Here is a 15,786-nt window from a genome sequence, read left to right as displayed (position 1 = left end):
ATCAACATGGACAAAGAGGGAGCAACATTGAAGAAAAGAGATGGATCAACAAAATTCTTGGACAAGAGAAGCACACAAGTAGGGGGAGCAAGCTCATGAACTTTGATTAGTTGCATTTGAAATGTGCATAGTCATGTGCTTGCTTGCATTGCATAAGTTTTTAAATTCAATATGCATGCTTGTGTGGTGTATGCTAGTTGTAGAATTTGATTGATGAAATGAAAACTAGCATGCATAGGATGATGGCTAGACACTTGGTATGCTTTTCAAGTAATGCTAGTACCTTGCTTTTAAAAGTTGATCTCGCGAGGTATCCAATGCTTTTGTTCCCAAGTGATATCTAGCTAACCATGGTGCTAAGGATGAACTTAAAGGTGCAACTCCGATTGGTATCACACTTTAAAGGTTTACTCTATATATCTTAGCGTCATTTGGTAGTAATTACTCTCCCACAATTCCAATCTATGCATATGTGCGAGCTTCACACCAAACACTCTAGCACATATGTAGGGGGAACTAATACTACCATTTTAGATTTGTGGTACTTGTCCAAAATCATTTGCACATGGTAAAATTGCTTGGACAAGCAACATGAATCCAAAAGAGCTTAATTTCCATATCTTTGTAGAGTTGTCATCAATTACCAAAATGGGGGAGATTGAAAGGTCCTTGTGTGGTTTTAGTAATTGAGTGACAACCTAGGTGGACTAATTGTATTTATGTGAGATACATAGGTGATTAGTCCACAGGTACATGTGTGTGAGCAACAGATGCCACGAAGGTGAAAATGGCTCGGAGATGTTGCAAAGCTCACACATGTGATGATGAAGGAGCTCATTGCACATGAGACATTGTAAGGAAAATGGACCCTTGGCCCATTTACTTTGGATTTTGGTGTTTGATGATCAACACAACCAAATTGAACTAATGAATTTGCAAGTGATTGTTTTGTAGTACAATAGGATGCAAGACGTGACTTGGACGAAGGCAACGCAATGATCCAATGATCAACACCATAAGCAAGACCTTAGAAGCACAAGAGAAGACCCAAGATATCAAGTAAAGTCCAAGCATAAAGATAGGAACCACGTCGTACGCAAGATCACGAAGAAATGAGCTCACAGAAGTGACCGGACGCTGGAGGAAAGTGATCGGACGCTCCGATCAAGAGGCTCAGCAAATAGGCGTCAGCAGCAGCGACTGGACGCTGGTGGCAAAATCGACTAGACATAGGACAGCAGAGTCTGGTCGAGTACAGAGAGGTCCTAGAGTGGTGAAAATGTGACCGGACGCTGGCAGCGTCCGATCAGTAGTTTATGGCTCCAACGGTCGGGACGACCGGACGCGTCTAGTCAGGATGTTATCAGCGTCCGGTCAGTAGCAGAAAAGTGGGAATTCATCCCCAACGACTACTTTCTCAGTGGGGCTTATAAATACAACCCCCAACCGGCCAAATGAGAGGTGTGGAGATGAGGAAACATACCAAGGGTGTTGATACACCATTTTAGTCATCTCCACTTGCATAGTGCTTAGTGTTTCATTAGGTGATTAGCATAGGTGCTTTGCGAAGTGCTTAGGTTGATTAGACCACCGCTTATACGCTTGCTCTAGGTTTAGGCCTAGTGTTTAGTGAGGTTTGCATACCTCTTACCACTCGGTGCTTGTGTGCACCATTATTGTACATCGGAGGGGCTTGTAGTCTTGCAAGATCACACCAACCGTGTTTGTGGTGTGGCTGCCAATGTGTATTGGAGGGAACAAGGCCCGCGGTGTTTCGGCTGGAAGCTTGATAGTGAAGATGGCGGGGAGCATCTGGGAGAGGCTTGCTGGATGGCACATCGGAGACCCACTTGCGCGTGGGGAAGGCCCGAGGCTATCCATGGAGTTACCCGACTAGGAGCTTGGCCCTTGCGAGGGATTCCTTGCGAGGGGCTCCAATGAGGACTAGGGGGAAGCTTGCGCGCTTCTCGATACCTCGGTAAAAATACCAGAGTGGTCGATGGGAGTTTGCATATCTCTACCTTGCTCTTTAGCTTTTGCATTTACATTGATTGTATTACTCCTTTTGTGGTTGAGATAGCAACACACTAGCAAAACATAGTTGCACACTTAGATAGTTTATCTATTACATAGGTTTTGCTAGGGTTAGAAAAAGAGGCCAAACTTAAGAGTTAGAATTTTAAGTTTCTTAATTCACCCCCCCCCCCCTCTTAGGCGTCATGGTCTACCTTCAATTGGTATCAGAGCCGATTGGCTCATTTTGGACCTTTGGCTTAACCGCCATTGAGCCGACGCTATTTAGAGTGGTTGGGATGGACACCTCTAGGCCTCCGCACTTTGACGGCACTAACTTCCCCTATTATAGAGCTAGAATGGCTTGCTACCTTGAGGCGATTGACTTGGAAGTTTGGAGAGTCACTCATGACGGGATGAAACCCATTAAGAATCCCAATAAACCCACAAAGAGTAATGAAAAAGAAATTTATTTCAATGCTAGAGCAAAAAATTGCTTATTTGAATCTTTTATCATGGATGTGTTTAACCACGCATTCACCTTAAATACGGCAAATGAAATATGGTTAAAACTCCAAGAGCTCCATGATGGCACAAGTAATGTCCATGAGCAAAAACATTATCTAGCTAAACAAGATTATGATTCCTTCGAAATGAATGATGTTGAGCTTGTTCGTGATATGTATTCTCGTTTGAATCTAATTATCAATGAGCTCCATTCTATAGGATTAACAAAGCTAGATGATGCGGACATCATGAGGAAGATCATCTTTGTGCTACCACAAAAGAAATATGCAAGCATCATCACCATCCTTCACAACATGGAGGACTTGAGCACCATGACCCCGGTCATAGTCATTGGCAAGATAGTGGCATTTGAAATGTCATGCAAGATGGGACAAGAAGAAGCCTCTTCATCAAGCAAAGGCAAAGCTCTTGCATGTGGCAAGAAGAAGATGAAGAGCAAGCAAGTTGAGACAAGCTCAAGCTCAAGCTCCTCAAGTGAAGAAGTAGAAGAAGATGAGGATGATGATGATGATGAAGATTCAAGTGATGATGATCAATCTTTCTCCTCCACCTCCGATCTTGATGAAGAATCAATCAAACTAATCAACAAGGTGGAGAAGATAATCCAAAAGCTCAATGTCAAGGGTGTGCCCATCCAAATCCAAGATCTCATTTTCACCAATCAAAGAAACGAGCAAAGAAAGAGAGGATGCTATGGATACGGCGAGTTGGGGCAATTTGTTGAAGTTTGTCTAAACAAGCCCACACCCAAGACAAAGAAGAAGGCATGCAAGAACCAAGCCCTCACATCAATAAGATCATGTGATGATTTTTTAAGTGAAGAAGAACATCATCACAAGAGGGGAGGGCACAAGCACTCATCATCAAGCTCTTCTCATGTGTGCCTTATGGCACAAGGTAACAAAAGCTCATCCTCTAGTGAGAGTGATAGTGATGATGAAATGCCTTCTTACGAAGAAATTGTGCAACAAAACCTTAATTATGCCAAAGTTTGCACTAGTCAACAAAAGAAGCTCAGGAAAATAAAAGAAAAGCTAGATAGTTCACAAGAAACATACAAAACTTTGCTTGAACAATATGAGAATTTTGCTAATCTTAATGTTCAACAATCTACTAAAATTGAGCAACTTGAGGCTAGTGCAACAACAAATGCATACACAATCAATGATGAGCAACTTGTAAAGAAAAAATGAAAAATTAAAAGAAAAATTAGCTAGCTCGCAAGATGCTTATAAAAGTTTGCTTGCTAAAATGGAAACCATGTGTAAACATTGTGATGAGCTAACTAATAAAGTTACTAATCTTGAAGCTGTTAGTACAACTCCCACTAAGGCATCTAAAAGGAAAAGTTCTAACATGTCTAAAACGGATGCCTCTACTTCTTGTAATGATTTATGTTTAGACTCACCTTTGTGCAACCAAGTTTGTGTTGAGAAAGTTGTTGTAGATACATGCACACAAGAGGTTGCAAAGGAGAATGAGCAACTCAAGCAAGAAGTATCTCGCCTCACCAAGGACTTGACTCAAGTGAAAGGCAAGGCGAAGCAAGTCCAACTTCATCAAGATAACACTGTCAAGGGAGTGAAGAAGCTTGATGAAGGACAAACCGTGGTTTGCTTTGAGTGCCACAAGGAAGGCCACAAGTCCTATGAGTGCAAGGTGAAGAATGGGGGAGGAGCAAAGAAGAAGGAGAAAAAGCAAACAAGCAAGCTCTCCAACACCTACACCAACAAGGTGGACAAGAAGGCCTCCACACCTTATCTCTTGAAGAAGAAGAAAAATGACAAGGTGGTGGCCATCAAGGTGAACAAGCAAGTCAACAATGGGGTCAAACGCTTTTGGGTGCCAAAGGAAATCATCTCCAACATGAAGAGCACCAAAAAGGTTTGGATCCCAAAAGGGAAGTGAGAAGTCCAATGGACTTCGAGGAATTTAGAGACTTGACAAAGTGTGGATGCATTTCATGGGGTGCATCGTGATGGACAAAGACATTGCCAAGCGGGTTAGTGAATACTATGGACCCAAATTCCCCTTCCCATGTTAGGTAACTAGATTCAATTCACTTCAATTGGTATTAGATTTAAATTTTCCTACTATTGGTATCTTTTAGCATCTAGTTACTCTTCATGCCTAGGTTTGCATTTGCATTCTTATATATTTGGTCATGCATACACTAGGTATTTCATATGGTAGGCTTGCTCGGTTTCATTCTTATTCCTTGGAGCAATCCTACATGGTTTAAAATTGTTTAGGAGCACGGCACATAGCTTATCTTTCAATTGTTCATCTAATATGTGCCAAAGTCCAAATTGTAGATAATTTCCCCCAAATATCGCCTTTGAAAATGACCCTCGCATTTCATGTGTTGTCATCTTTCAAGTGGTGTTTTTTATTCTAAAATCAATGTGCATGTTTCCTACAAGTATTCCATACTTGTGTGCACAAATTTAGGGGGAGGTTACTCTACAAGTTGGATGCTTTAAGACTAACACCTTTTCAAGCTTATCATGTGTGTAGTAGTCTCATTGCAAGGAAAATGGAGTCCCCAGAGTTAAGCATCATACTTTAAAGATCCACCACCAATTGCAAGTGGTAGAAATCAAATTGGTTTCCGCATGTGGTATTTCTAAACCAATATCATCATGTTGATTTCATTTTAATATTTATATGCTTTCTCCATGCATTATATAGACAAAATTCCCTTGAGCAAAAATTTACCAATTATGCATATGCTTTGCCTTATATCATATGTATGCATATATTTAGGGGGAGCTTTGTCTATATAATGTGAGAGTCAAATTTTGTGATCTATTTCACTATACAGACAAAGGATCACATAGTTTGACCCTCCCTTGTGCTACTAATGTCTTCCTTTTTAGTGTTTTATTCCAAAGGGGGAGAATTTAGAGGACCAAAAGCAAGCATTAATTTGTAGTAATGGTCCGAGAAAGGGAGGATAGTGGACTATGGATTAGCCTAAGTAATGGGGAAAACTTATAGGAAGCAAGGCTTAAATCCATAATACCATATGGGGACATTTGCAAGGGCAAGATAAGTTTCTATATAGTCTTACAAGGAGTATCTTTTAGCATCATATAATCTTGCCCCTTGCATTGCATCCTAACAAGTAGGTAGTTTTTAAATTTCAAAATTCCATTATTTGCTTGCTTTGGTCGTGTTGTCATCAATCACCAAAAAGGGGGAGATTGTAAGGAAAATGGACCCTTGGCCTATTTACTTTGGATTTTGGTGTTTGATGATCAACACAACCAAATTGGACTAATGAATTTGCAAGTGATTGTTTTGTAGTTCAATAGGATGCAAGACGTGACTTGGACGAAGGCAACATGATGATCCGATGATCAACACCATAAGCAAGACCTTAGAAGCACAAGAGAAGACTCAAGATATCAAGCAAAGTCCAAGCATGAAGATAGGAACCACGCCGTATACAAGATCACGAAGAAATGAGCTCACAGAAGTGACCGGACGCTGGACCGGATGCCCCGATCAAGAGGCTCGGCAAACAGGCGTCAGCAGAAGCGATCGGACGTTGGCAGCAAAATCGATCGGACATAGGACAGCAGAGTCCAGTCGAGTACAAAGAGGTTCCAGAGCGGCGAAAATGTGACCGAACGCATTTGATGGCATTTGACCAGACGCTGGCAGCGTCCGATCAGTAGTTCATGGCTCCAATGGTTGGGACAACCATTCACGTCCGGTCAGGACGTGATCAGTGTTTGGTCAGTAGCAGAAAAGTGGGATTTCGTCCCCAACGGCTACTTTCTTAGTGGGGCTTATAAATACAACCCCCAACCGGCCAAATGAGAGGTGTGGAGCTGAGGAAACATACCAAGGGTGTTGATACACCATTTTAGTCATCTCCACTTGCATAGTGCTTAGTGTTTCATTAGGCGATTAGCATAGGTGCTTTGTGAAGTGCTTAGGTTGATTAGACCACCGCTTATGCGCTTGCTCTAGGTTTAGGCCTAGTGTTTAGTGAGGTTTTCATACCTCTTACCACTCGGTGCTTGCGTGCACCATTGTTGTACATCGGAGGGGCTTGTAGTCTTACAAGATCATACCAACCATGTTTGTGGTGTGGCCACCACCGTGTACCGGAGGGGACAAGGCCCATGGCATTTTGGTCGGAAGCTTGATAGTGAAGACAGCAGGGAGCATCTGGAAGAGGCTTGCCAGAAGGCACGTCGGAGACCCACTTGCGCATGGGGAAGGCCCGAGGCTATCCACGGAGTTACCCAACTAAGAGCTTGGCCCTTGCGAGGGATTCCTTATGAGGGGCTCCAACGAGGACTAGGGGGAAGCTTGTGCGCTTCTCGATACCTCGATAAAAATACCAGAGTCATCGACAGGAGTTTGCATATCTCTACCTTGCTCTTTAGCTTCCGCATTTACATTGATTGTATTACTCCTTTTGCGGTAGAGATAGCAACACACTAGCAAAACATAGTTGCACACTTAGATAGTTTATATTTTACATAGGTTTTGCTAGGGTTAGAAAAAGAGGCCAAACTTAAGAGTTAGAATTTTAAGTTGCCTAATTCACCCCCCCCCTCTTAGGCGTCATGGTCTACCTTCAGACATGACATTGAGTCATGTGATCATGGTGGAGAAGATCAAGACATGACATGGCTTGATGGACTAGTTGCAAGCGTGAAGGGCAAGTTGGAGGCTTTGGAGCGATGGACCACGTGGTGGTGAAGCTTGAGCAAGACTTGGCGCCGATGAACGAAGGCAATGGTGAAAAGCAAGTAAAGCCAAGATCGATGAACCAATATGATCATGTGATGACATGAAGTGGATCATATCATTGTTGATCGTGTTGGTGCATGTGTTGCATCGACATTGGAGATGGAATGGAATGTGCAAGGCAAAGGTATAACCTAGGGCATTTCATTTCACTGGTCATAGGTGTGTAGAGAAGTTGATGACCGGGTTTAGGATAGATGGTCATACTATCAAGAGGGGCAAACTTGTTTGCATATCGGTCATCTAGTGCCACTTGAGTGATCTAACTTTGCATCGTCACTAGGATCTAGTGGCGTGGCAAGTTGAGTGGCTAATCCTTTGGAAAATGTTTGTGAAAAGCTAACACACATACACATGGTGGTGTTGGCACATTTACAAAAGAGATGAAGTTGGAGTTGATATGGATCAACTCGGCGATGAGTCAGAGGTGAGAAGGGGTCACTGTGAGTGACCGAACGCTGGCCTCAGTAGCACCAGCGTGTCTAGTCAGTGGCAGTAGTGAGCGCGCAGTCTTGGTCTCATGACCGGATGCTGGCGCAAAGAGTGACCGGACGCTTAGGGCATGCATCTGGTTAGTGCTGACGTAGGCTGATGTGGTGGAATGAGGAACAGTAGTGACGCATGGCATTCGGAGAATGACCGGACTCAGGTGCTGTGTTTGGTCATGCAGCACCGGACGCGTCTGATCACAAATCAGAGGCTCAGGGAGCTCTCTAGAAATGACCGGACTCTGGCTGGTTTGCATTTGGTCATGCAGGAGCAGACGCGTCCGGTCACAAAACAGAGGCTCGGGGAGCTCTCTAGAAATGATCGGACTCAAGCGTAGCAGCATTCGGTCATCCTCACAGTGTGTCTAGTCGCAACTTAACCATTGAGATTGGGCGCTTAGTATTTGAAGCTAGGGATGATGTGGCAGCCATCCATTGGCCGGACGCTGGCAGGGTGCGTCCGGTCGATTCGACCGGTGCATCCGGTCGCTATGATTTTTACCCAATAAAGGGGTAATGGCTATTTTAGTCCATGGGGCTATAAATAGAAGTGTTGGTCGGCCTTTGGCTAAAATCTTGGTAGAGCTGAGCACACTAGAACCTTGGTGGCTTATGTGGTGGTGCTTGGGAGCCCTCTAACTCACTCTAGCTTGATAGTGTTCATCTGATTGAGTGAGTAAGCAATTCTAGTACGATTGCATCATGAGGTTGCATTGAGTGGCACTAGGTGGTCGTCTTGCAAGCTGGTGGTGCTTGTTACTCTTGGAGGTTGCCACCTCCTCGATGGCTTGATGGTGGTCTCCATCGAAGACCGCAAGAAGCTTGTGCGGTGCTCTAGAGAAGAGCTTTGTGAGGGGCCTTGTGCTCACCCTGTAGGAGCCGCAAAGAACAACTCTAGTTGAGCATGTCATTGAGCTACCCTCACTTTTAGGGTAGGTTCTTGCGATGCCCGACGTGCGGGCTTGGCGGGTGATGCCAATTAGCCATGGAACCACCAAGTGAGCGGTCGATACAATGGGGACGTAGCGTGTTGGTAAGCACGTGAACCTCGGGAGAAAATCACCATGTCAACATTGTTCTTCCCATTAGTTTGCAATCCCCTTACACAAGCTTGTAATTACTTTCATATTGTGCTTGTATAGTTGCTCTTGTAATTAGTTAGCTTATGTAGTTCACTAGTTACCTTCTTGTTTGTGTAGCATAGAAGTAGCTCCCTTGCGTGGCTAATTTGGTTTGTGTAACCTTGTTAGTCACATTGCTTAGTTTGTATAGCTAAGTATTTGCGCTCTCTAATTTGGCATCGGTTGCCTTGTTATTGAGCATTGCTAGTGAGCTTAGGAGCTTTGTGCTTTTGCTTACTAGAATTGTGTAGGAGCTCCTTGGTGTGCAAAATACTAGTGGTATAGGTTTGTGTGACCTTACTTCTAGAATTGGATAGGTGAGCTCTAGCTAGCCTGGCACCTTTGTTGGCTAATTAGGATCTTTATAAGGTGCTTATGAACTTCGATAGAGGGATATAGTCTTGGCTAGACCAATTGTTTTAATTCCGCAATAGTTTTGGTTAGTCGGCGCGATTAAATTTAGAAATGACTATTCACCCCCCCCCCCCCCCTCTAGTCGCCATCTTAACCCTACACCTTGACTAGATGCAAGTACTTCCTTCTTCACCCTATCTAGGTTCCTCGATCGCCAAGTCATCGCTTGCCCTTCACCCTTGCTTATTACCTCAAAGCCTTTCCTTACTATCTTTACCATCTCAAGCCATCTAGTCACACTTGGTGTCAAATTATTCATTAAATTCATTTGTATACTTATCTTTCATCTTAGCAAGCTTCAATCAATGAGACCAATCCATATGCAATCCCTTGTGTCTTATTAATTATTTTTTAACATGCTTGCTTTCATATGAATTATTGAAATCCCATCATAAATAAGCCTTGCATGAATTATATTTGCATTGTTGTCTTTTGTTTGAACTAGATTGTTTTCAACAATACATCATTTTGGCTTTCATTAAATACCTGTGAGACAACCTATGACCTGTCCACACTTAGCAAACAGGTTAGACCTTTAATCATGTTGTCATTCAATCATCCAAAACCCACTAAAGAGCTAGATGCACTTTCAATCTCTCTCTTTTTGGTGATTGATGACAACTTGATTGAAGCTTACAAAAGGATATAAATAGTTAAGCTTTTGGGTTCAATGATTTATGAGAGGCTCCCCCTTATTATGTGCTTATGAATAGAATTCACAAAACTGACCTCAAATGTCAAATACACATATTAAGACACATAGAAGACTCCCCTTAAATTATTGCATCCGTGGGGTGCAAGTGTGTGTGACAAAATAAAACCGTGATGCATATGACAAGATATATCACACAAGAATAAATATAAAAGCATCACAACAAACATTTTCATTCTAGCATGCATAGTCCTTATGAAAAATAAATACAACATATGTATACCTCAAATAGCACTCATTACACATTTTCTCAAGTCCACAAACCACTAAGATAGATAATATTACAAGATAAAGATCATATCACATGAGTCTCAAATGATACATCCATAAAGCATAAGTCTCATCTCTCACATAAAGATCATGTCACATGAGTCTCATATGATACATTCATAAAGCATAAGTCTCATCTCTCACATGATATAATCTATCTCAAACTCAAGATACATCAATGAAGCTCAAAAGATAACTACAGCTATAATATAAGTCTCTAGATACAAAGATAACACATGAAACACATATGAAGCTTTAATCAGTCTCTCTCCCCCTTTGTCATCCATCACCACAAAGGTCCAACAATGACATACAAAGCACAAAGGGGCTACAAGCTATCTCTAAAGGTAGTGATCACTCATCATTATCATAACCGTCGTCTCTACCATCACCCTCATCATCTGAACATGGAGCGCCAGCTAGGCACGAACCACCCTCACCAGATGAGTCATAACCACCATACCCATAGTGGTTATATCCACCTATGAGGTCACCCCACCAGTCTGAAGCATACTCGTCTGTTGTACTAGGATGTGGTTGAGCATGAGTAGGCACACGAGCCTATAGTGGCAAGGTGTTAGGGTGCCCCGGTGCGCACAGGAGAAGAGCAGGCCTGCGCGTGGGCTACTGAGGAGAGGGAAGCTGGGCCGCAGGAGAGGAAATGGCCCATGTGGGGAAGAAGCTGAGGGTAAGGAGGAGAGAGCAGGCCGGCTAAGAGAGGGGGTTGGGACTTCAGGCTAAATTGAGGAGAAAACATTTTTTCCAATTTCCAAATCCTTTTCCATTTTGTTTTCAAAACCAAATTCAATTTTGAACCAAATCAAATTCAAATAGAGTTTCAAATATACTTTTCAACTCAAATAAAAATGAGCCATTTTGGTAAGTTTTCCAAAAATAAATTATACAACTTTTTAAATCCTTTTATTTTCAAATTTTCTTTTCTTTTATTTCAAAGCCATTTTTAATTTATTTCAAAAAGCAATTCAAACCATTTTGAATCTTGATTCAAACCACTCAAGCTATAAATCAAATGCACTGGCATGTATGCACAACCAAGTTGCTACTCCTTATGATGGATTTTAAATTAATGAAAATTTTTATTTTCCTAGGTTTTTATGAGCACAAAATTCATAAATAAATCATTTTAATCGTATTTTCAAAAGTGCAAATTTTAGGGTGTTACAATTCTACCCCCCTTAAGATGAATCTCATCCTCAAGATTCAGAAGACGTCGACTAGGAGATAGGGATATTCTGTCTTTGGATTCTTCTTTACTTCCTCGTGTAGTCACATCTTCTTGATAAGGATCCCGCTTTACTTTGCATATCCACTAATCTTACTTCAAGTAACTTGCTCTAGTAATTCTAAGATTTTGATAAATACTTCAACCAATACTTAGGTATCTCCAACCACTAGACCACCTTTCCTTTAATACCAATTCTCTTTCTTAAAATATCCACCTCCCAACGAAGTCCTGATGAATCTCTTGGTCAGAAGGGGATTCTACTACCAATCTTCAAAACATTAAGGATTCTAGTTAAGTTGCTTGATCTTGGAATACAATTCTTAGTCCTTGGTGTCACCCGAACCTTCTTAGCACAATTCTCCATTGCTAAGAGCATCGGCCATGACTTTTGCTCCTCAAAATGCTAGCACTTTTCCAAGTCATAATCAATTTCATTCCAACGAGGATAACACAAGCTCAAGACCAACTTAGTGAACATGTCCTGTAGATTCTTGTGATCCACCTAGATGTCACTTTTACCTCCAAAAGATAGTACTTTCATGCTCCACAATGGATAACTCTAGATCATGCGTCAGATGTTCCATCTCATGCTTTCTTGCATAAACCTCTACTTTTCTTCTTGCAAAAGGACACATCCCACCTCTTTATAAGATGAATCATTGTACATATAAAGCTCCTGTCCTGATCTAACAAAGCTAATACATAGGTTTTACTTCAACCTTTTCTTTGACTCCTTCAATTACCTACCTAGGGTTTCTCGATCCAAACGGACTTAAAACCTTCTCTAGTAGTATTGTCAATATCTTGATGGTCTTGGATAAACTTCCCTTGAACATCTAACCAAATCTCATTATAAAAAATTCTAGGTTTCTTTCACATCTTTGACTTTCCTCAATCCAAACCTTCTTGTCATGCTTAGTATATCATTGGAATTTCCTGAGAACCATCTGTAGTTATTAGATATCTCATTCCTATGTCATCAACGCCTACTTGTCTTAGGTACATTGAAGATTGAACTCTCAATTGATAATAGCTCAAAGAGAAGATCAATTCTTGATGAATACATCAGTTCCTTGTAGATGACCCAATAAATTATCCATCTGCGCTTGATGGTGATCGCTCATCCAGAAGCAAAACCTATACTTCCAAGTGTAACACCAGAACATATGAAACCTTCGTCTTACAACTTCCTTTTTGCTTGGCTACCCCCCATAAGAAAAGATCAACTAGGGAACACAAGAAGGGTAGCTTGCACCTTCTTCCAGATGAGCTGACTAGTATCAAGATGTTCTGATATCCCAGTGATACTCTTGTGTATGGGCAACGGCAAGAAATCTAAAATTCCTCGCGGGATGAAAAACAGCAGCACAGTAAAACAGCTGTAATTCTCATTCTATTAATCCAATGAAATTGTAGCTTATACCGTTGGAAAGATTATAAAACTACCTACAACTTTCTTATAGAGCACTTTTCCAAATTCTACAGTTAACTTGGTCAAAAATAGTGCACAACAGAAACTGCTCTAGGTTTTAGACAGCACAGGTACATCGTGTTATGATTTTCATAACTCCATAACCAACATAGCTATCAAGGTGATTCTATATGGAAGTGTACTATTGTCTAGAATTTTTCCATGATTCTAGGTCATCCAAAAATAGAGATAAAATCCGAAGATTGCAAACTGCTCCGAAAGGCAGGATAGGGAAAACAGAAGAAAACTATAACCCAACTATTTATTGCACTGATCCTTATACCTTAGGCCTATAAACTAAATGAAATTGTGGGCAAACCCCATAAGATCATTGCACTCATTATAAAGATCCAAAGCAAGCATAAACATAATGACAACCAACTGAACAATAAAGGTTCACACTTCAAACATTGACTCAACTGGTGATACTATCGTTTTTCTGCATATTAAGGGCAAAGATCCTAAAGCTCCTCTTCCGATGACACAAGAAGATGGTAAGAGAAGGTTCTAAAAGCAAATCAAATCAAGGAGTAAAGATGAGAACAAAGACATTAAAATAAGCACCAAGGTAGAGATGAATAGCAAGGGTAGAGATATAGTAGAGAAGAAAATATCAAGATTTATAGAACAAGGGTTCTTGTAGCAACTTCTAAACCTTAGAACGACCAATTTCTACTAGGCTTGCATCCTACAATCAGCATTGTTCTGATACCACTTTGTAGCACCCGGTTTTAAGAACAAAACCAGATACACACCATATGTGAGCCTAGAAAGTCAAATCTCACATATAACTACAAATAAAGGTAATATCGAAAGACAATGCTCAATATATAATGTACTTAGTATAAAGGATATAACCTTAGACAACAAACAACAGAAAGATAACTCCAATCTTCGGGTGAAGACTCCAATCCCACAAGGACAACTGACTGGTTGATCACAAGCCTAATTTCTCCAAACTCTAGCAATCTGGTACCCATCTGGGATTTTTATCCAGATAATTAAAAAATAAAGCAAGCGTAAGTACACGTCGTACTCAACAAATATAACATGGGGTTCATGAGGCTCAAAAGGCTGACACTGGTTTAACTGCGATTAGCTTTTAATGAATCATGATTTTAGCAATTGAGCAGCAACAAGTTTATCACAAGCCCATACAAACACATGATCAGTAAACAAGAATAATGAATAGCATAAACAGTAATCATTAGTGAGCACCTTCATCATCAGTATCATCAGTGTTCATCATCATTAACCATTACTGATCATCTATTCCGTAAGAGTTCCAAGGCCGCTCGTGACCGTGAGCACGGCTGATACACCAGTTTTACACTCTGCATAGGTTGTACACTTTCACCATGAGTCGTGTTACCCATATGCCTAGGTTTATAACTCCCAAAACACTTCTAGGGTGAGCAGACAGGGTACACTATGAAGTTTTTCCCTAGTCGTTCTAATAAGGAGTAGCCGCTAAGGATTCCATCTCCCAAGTGTTATGGAGTCATCTCTAGAAGTGGCACTTATACACGCAGCATAGTACACACCCTAGGGATGAGGCCCATACCCAGCCTGGTATGCCCCTCTTGCCCTTTCGGTAAACTGCTATAAATTAGAAAGAGCAAGGTACTAGACTAAGACTAGAGCTATGTAGTCCTCATAGTTATACTGTAAGTCCTGGATAATCACTTATAGATAAGTCCTTAGGGAGAGGAATCTAGATCACCATAAAATAGCCCAATGCTCTAGCCCCCTTGTTCCATGTTGCTAAAAAGCATCTTTTAATGTTTATTGCATATACCATTAGTCAAGTTACAAGATCATGGTTGTAGTTGAGCACTAGCATCATACCACCCAATGCAATAACCCAAAGGTGTCAAGGAACAAGGTACAAGGTACTAGGAAATCCTTAGTGGTAATCAAGGTAGACACATGCAGTATGAATTAGATGATTAAAGGTGTATAGGACAACAAGGAAGATCACATGCTATACTTGCCTTAAACTTAGATCCTTCTTCCAATCCAAATCTTCAAAGATTTGCTTCTTGATTCACCACGTATAGCTCACCGATTGGATATGATCATAAAACACCACACAAACATCCATGCAATCATACACAAAGCAAATAATAGATCTAAATTAGAACAGTACACCAACCATAATAACAGCAAGTGGAAAGGTTTTAAAGATGTTTTACACGTTGCTACGAACACACAGACGCAAAAAGCATGCTAATCGGAGCTATGGTGAAAAAGATACAACTACCGAAAGATTTGCTTTAAAAAGAAAACTATAAGCTTCATTTATTTTAATTATAAAACATATATAAGATTCTTCAAAAAAATACCTAATTTGAATTAAGTCAAATTATATTTGTATTATAAAACCAATATAAGATTAATCTTATTTTATTTACAAAAGACCGAGGTGAAAAACCCTAATTGCTTTTAATTGAAAAAGTAATCACTTATAGATTAATCAAATTACTATTTTATTAAAAGGATTTGAACATGTTAAACAATGCCACTAACTCATAGATTACGTTGCTACGAATCTAACACAACTTGAACGGGTCAAATCGGAGCTAAAACGGAGAAACTACGCATAAAATAAGATAGATGGCATTTTTTGAATTATTTTGAAATCAATTTCACATTAAGAACCGAATTATAACCGTTCTGTGGACCTGGCCTCATTTTTGAAAAAGATCAGGGGCTAGAACATAAAAATAGGGGCACAGTTAGAATTAGTTCTG

At 40.8% G+C, this 15,786-nt stretch overlaps 1 protein-coding gene across 1 annotated transcript in view; it reads left to right on the top strand.

The window, feature by feature from the left end:
- Positions 1–15,786, top strand: part of LOC136511446 (uncharacterized) — a 216,433-nt gene that overhangs the window by 195,019 nt on the left and 5,628 nt on the right. The gene's annotated exons all lie outside the window — the stretch shown is intronic.

This window comes from Miscanthus floridulus, chromosome 16 (genome assembly GCF_019320115.1).
Source record: "Miscanthus floridulus cultivar M001 chromosome 16, ASM1932011v1, whole genome shotgun sequence".
NCBI classification, from domain to species: Eukaryota; Viridiplantae; Streptophyta; class Magnoliopsida; order Poales; family Poaceae; genus Miscanthus; species Miscanthus floridulus.
This window is presented reverse-complemented; position numbering and strand designations above follow the sequence as displayed.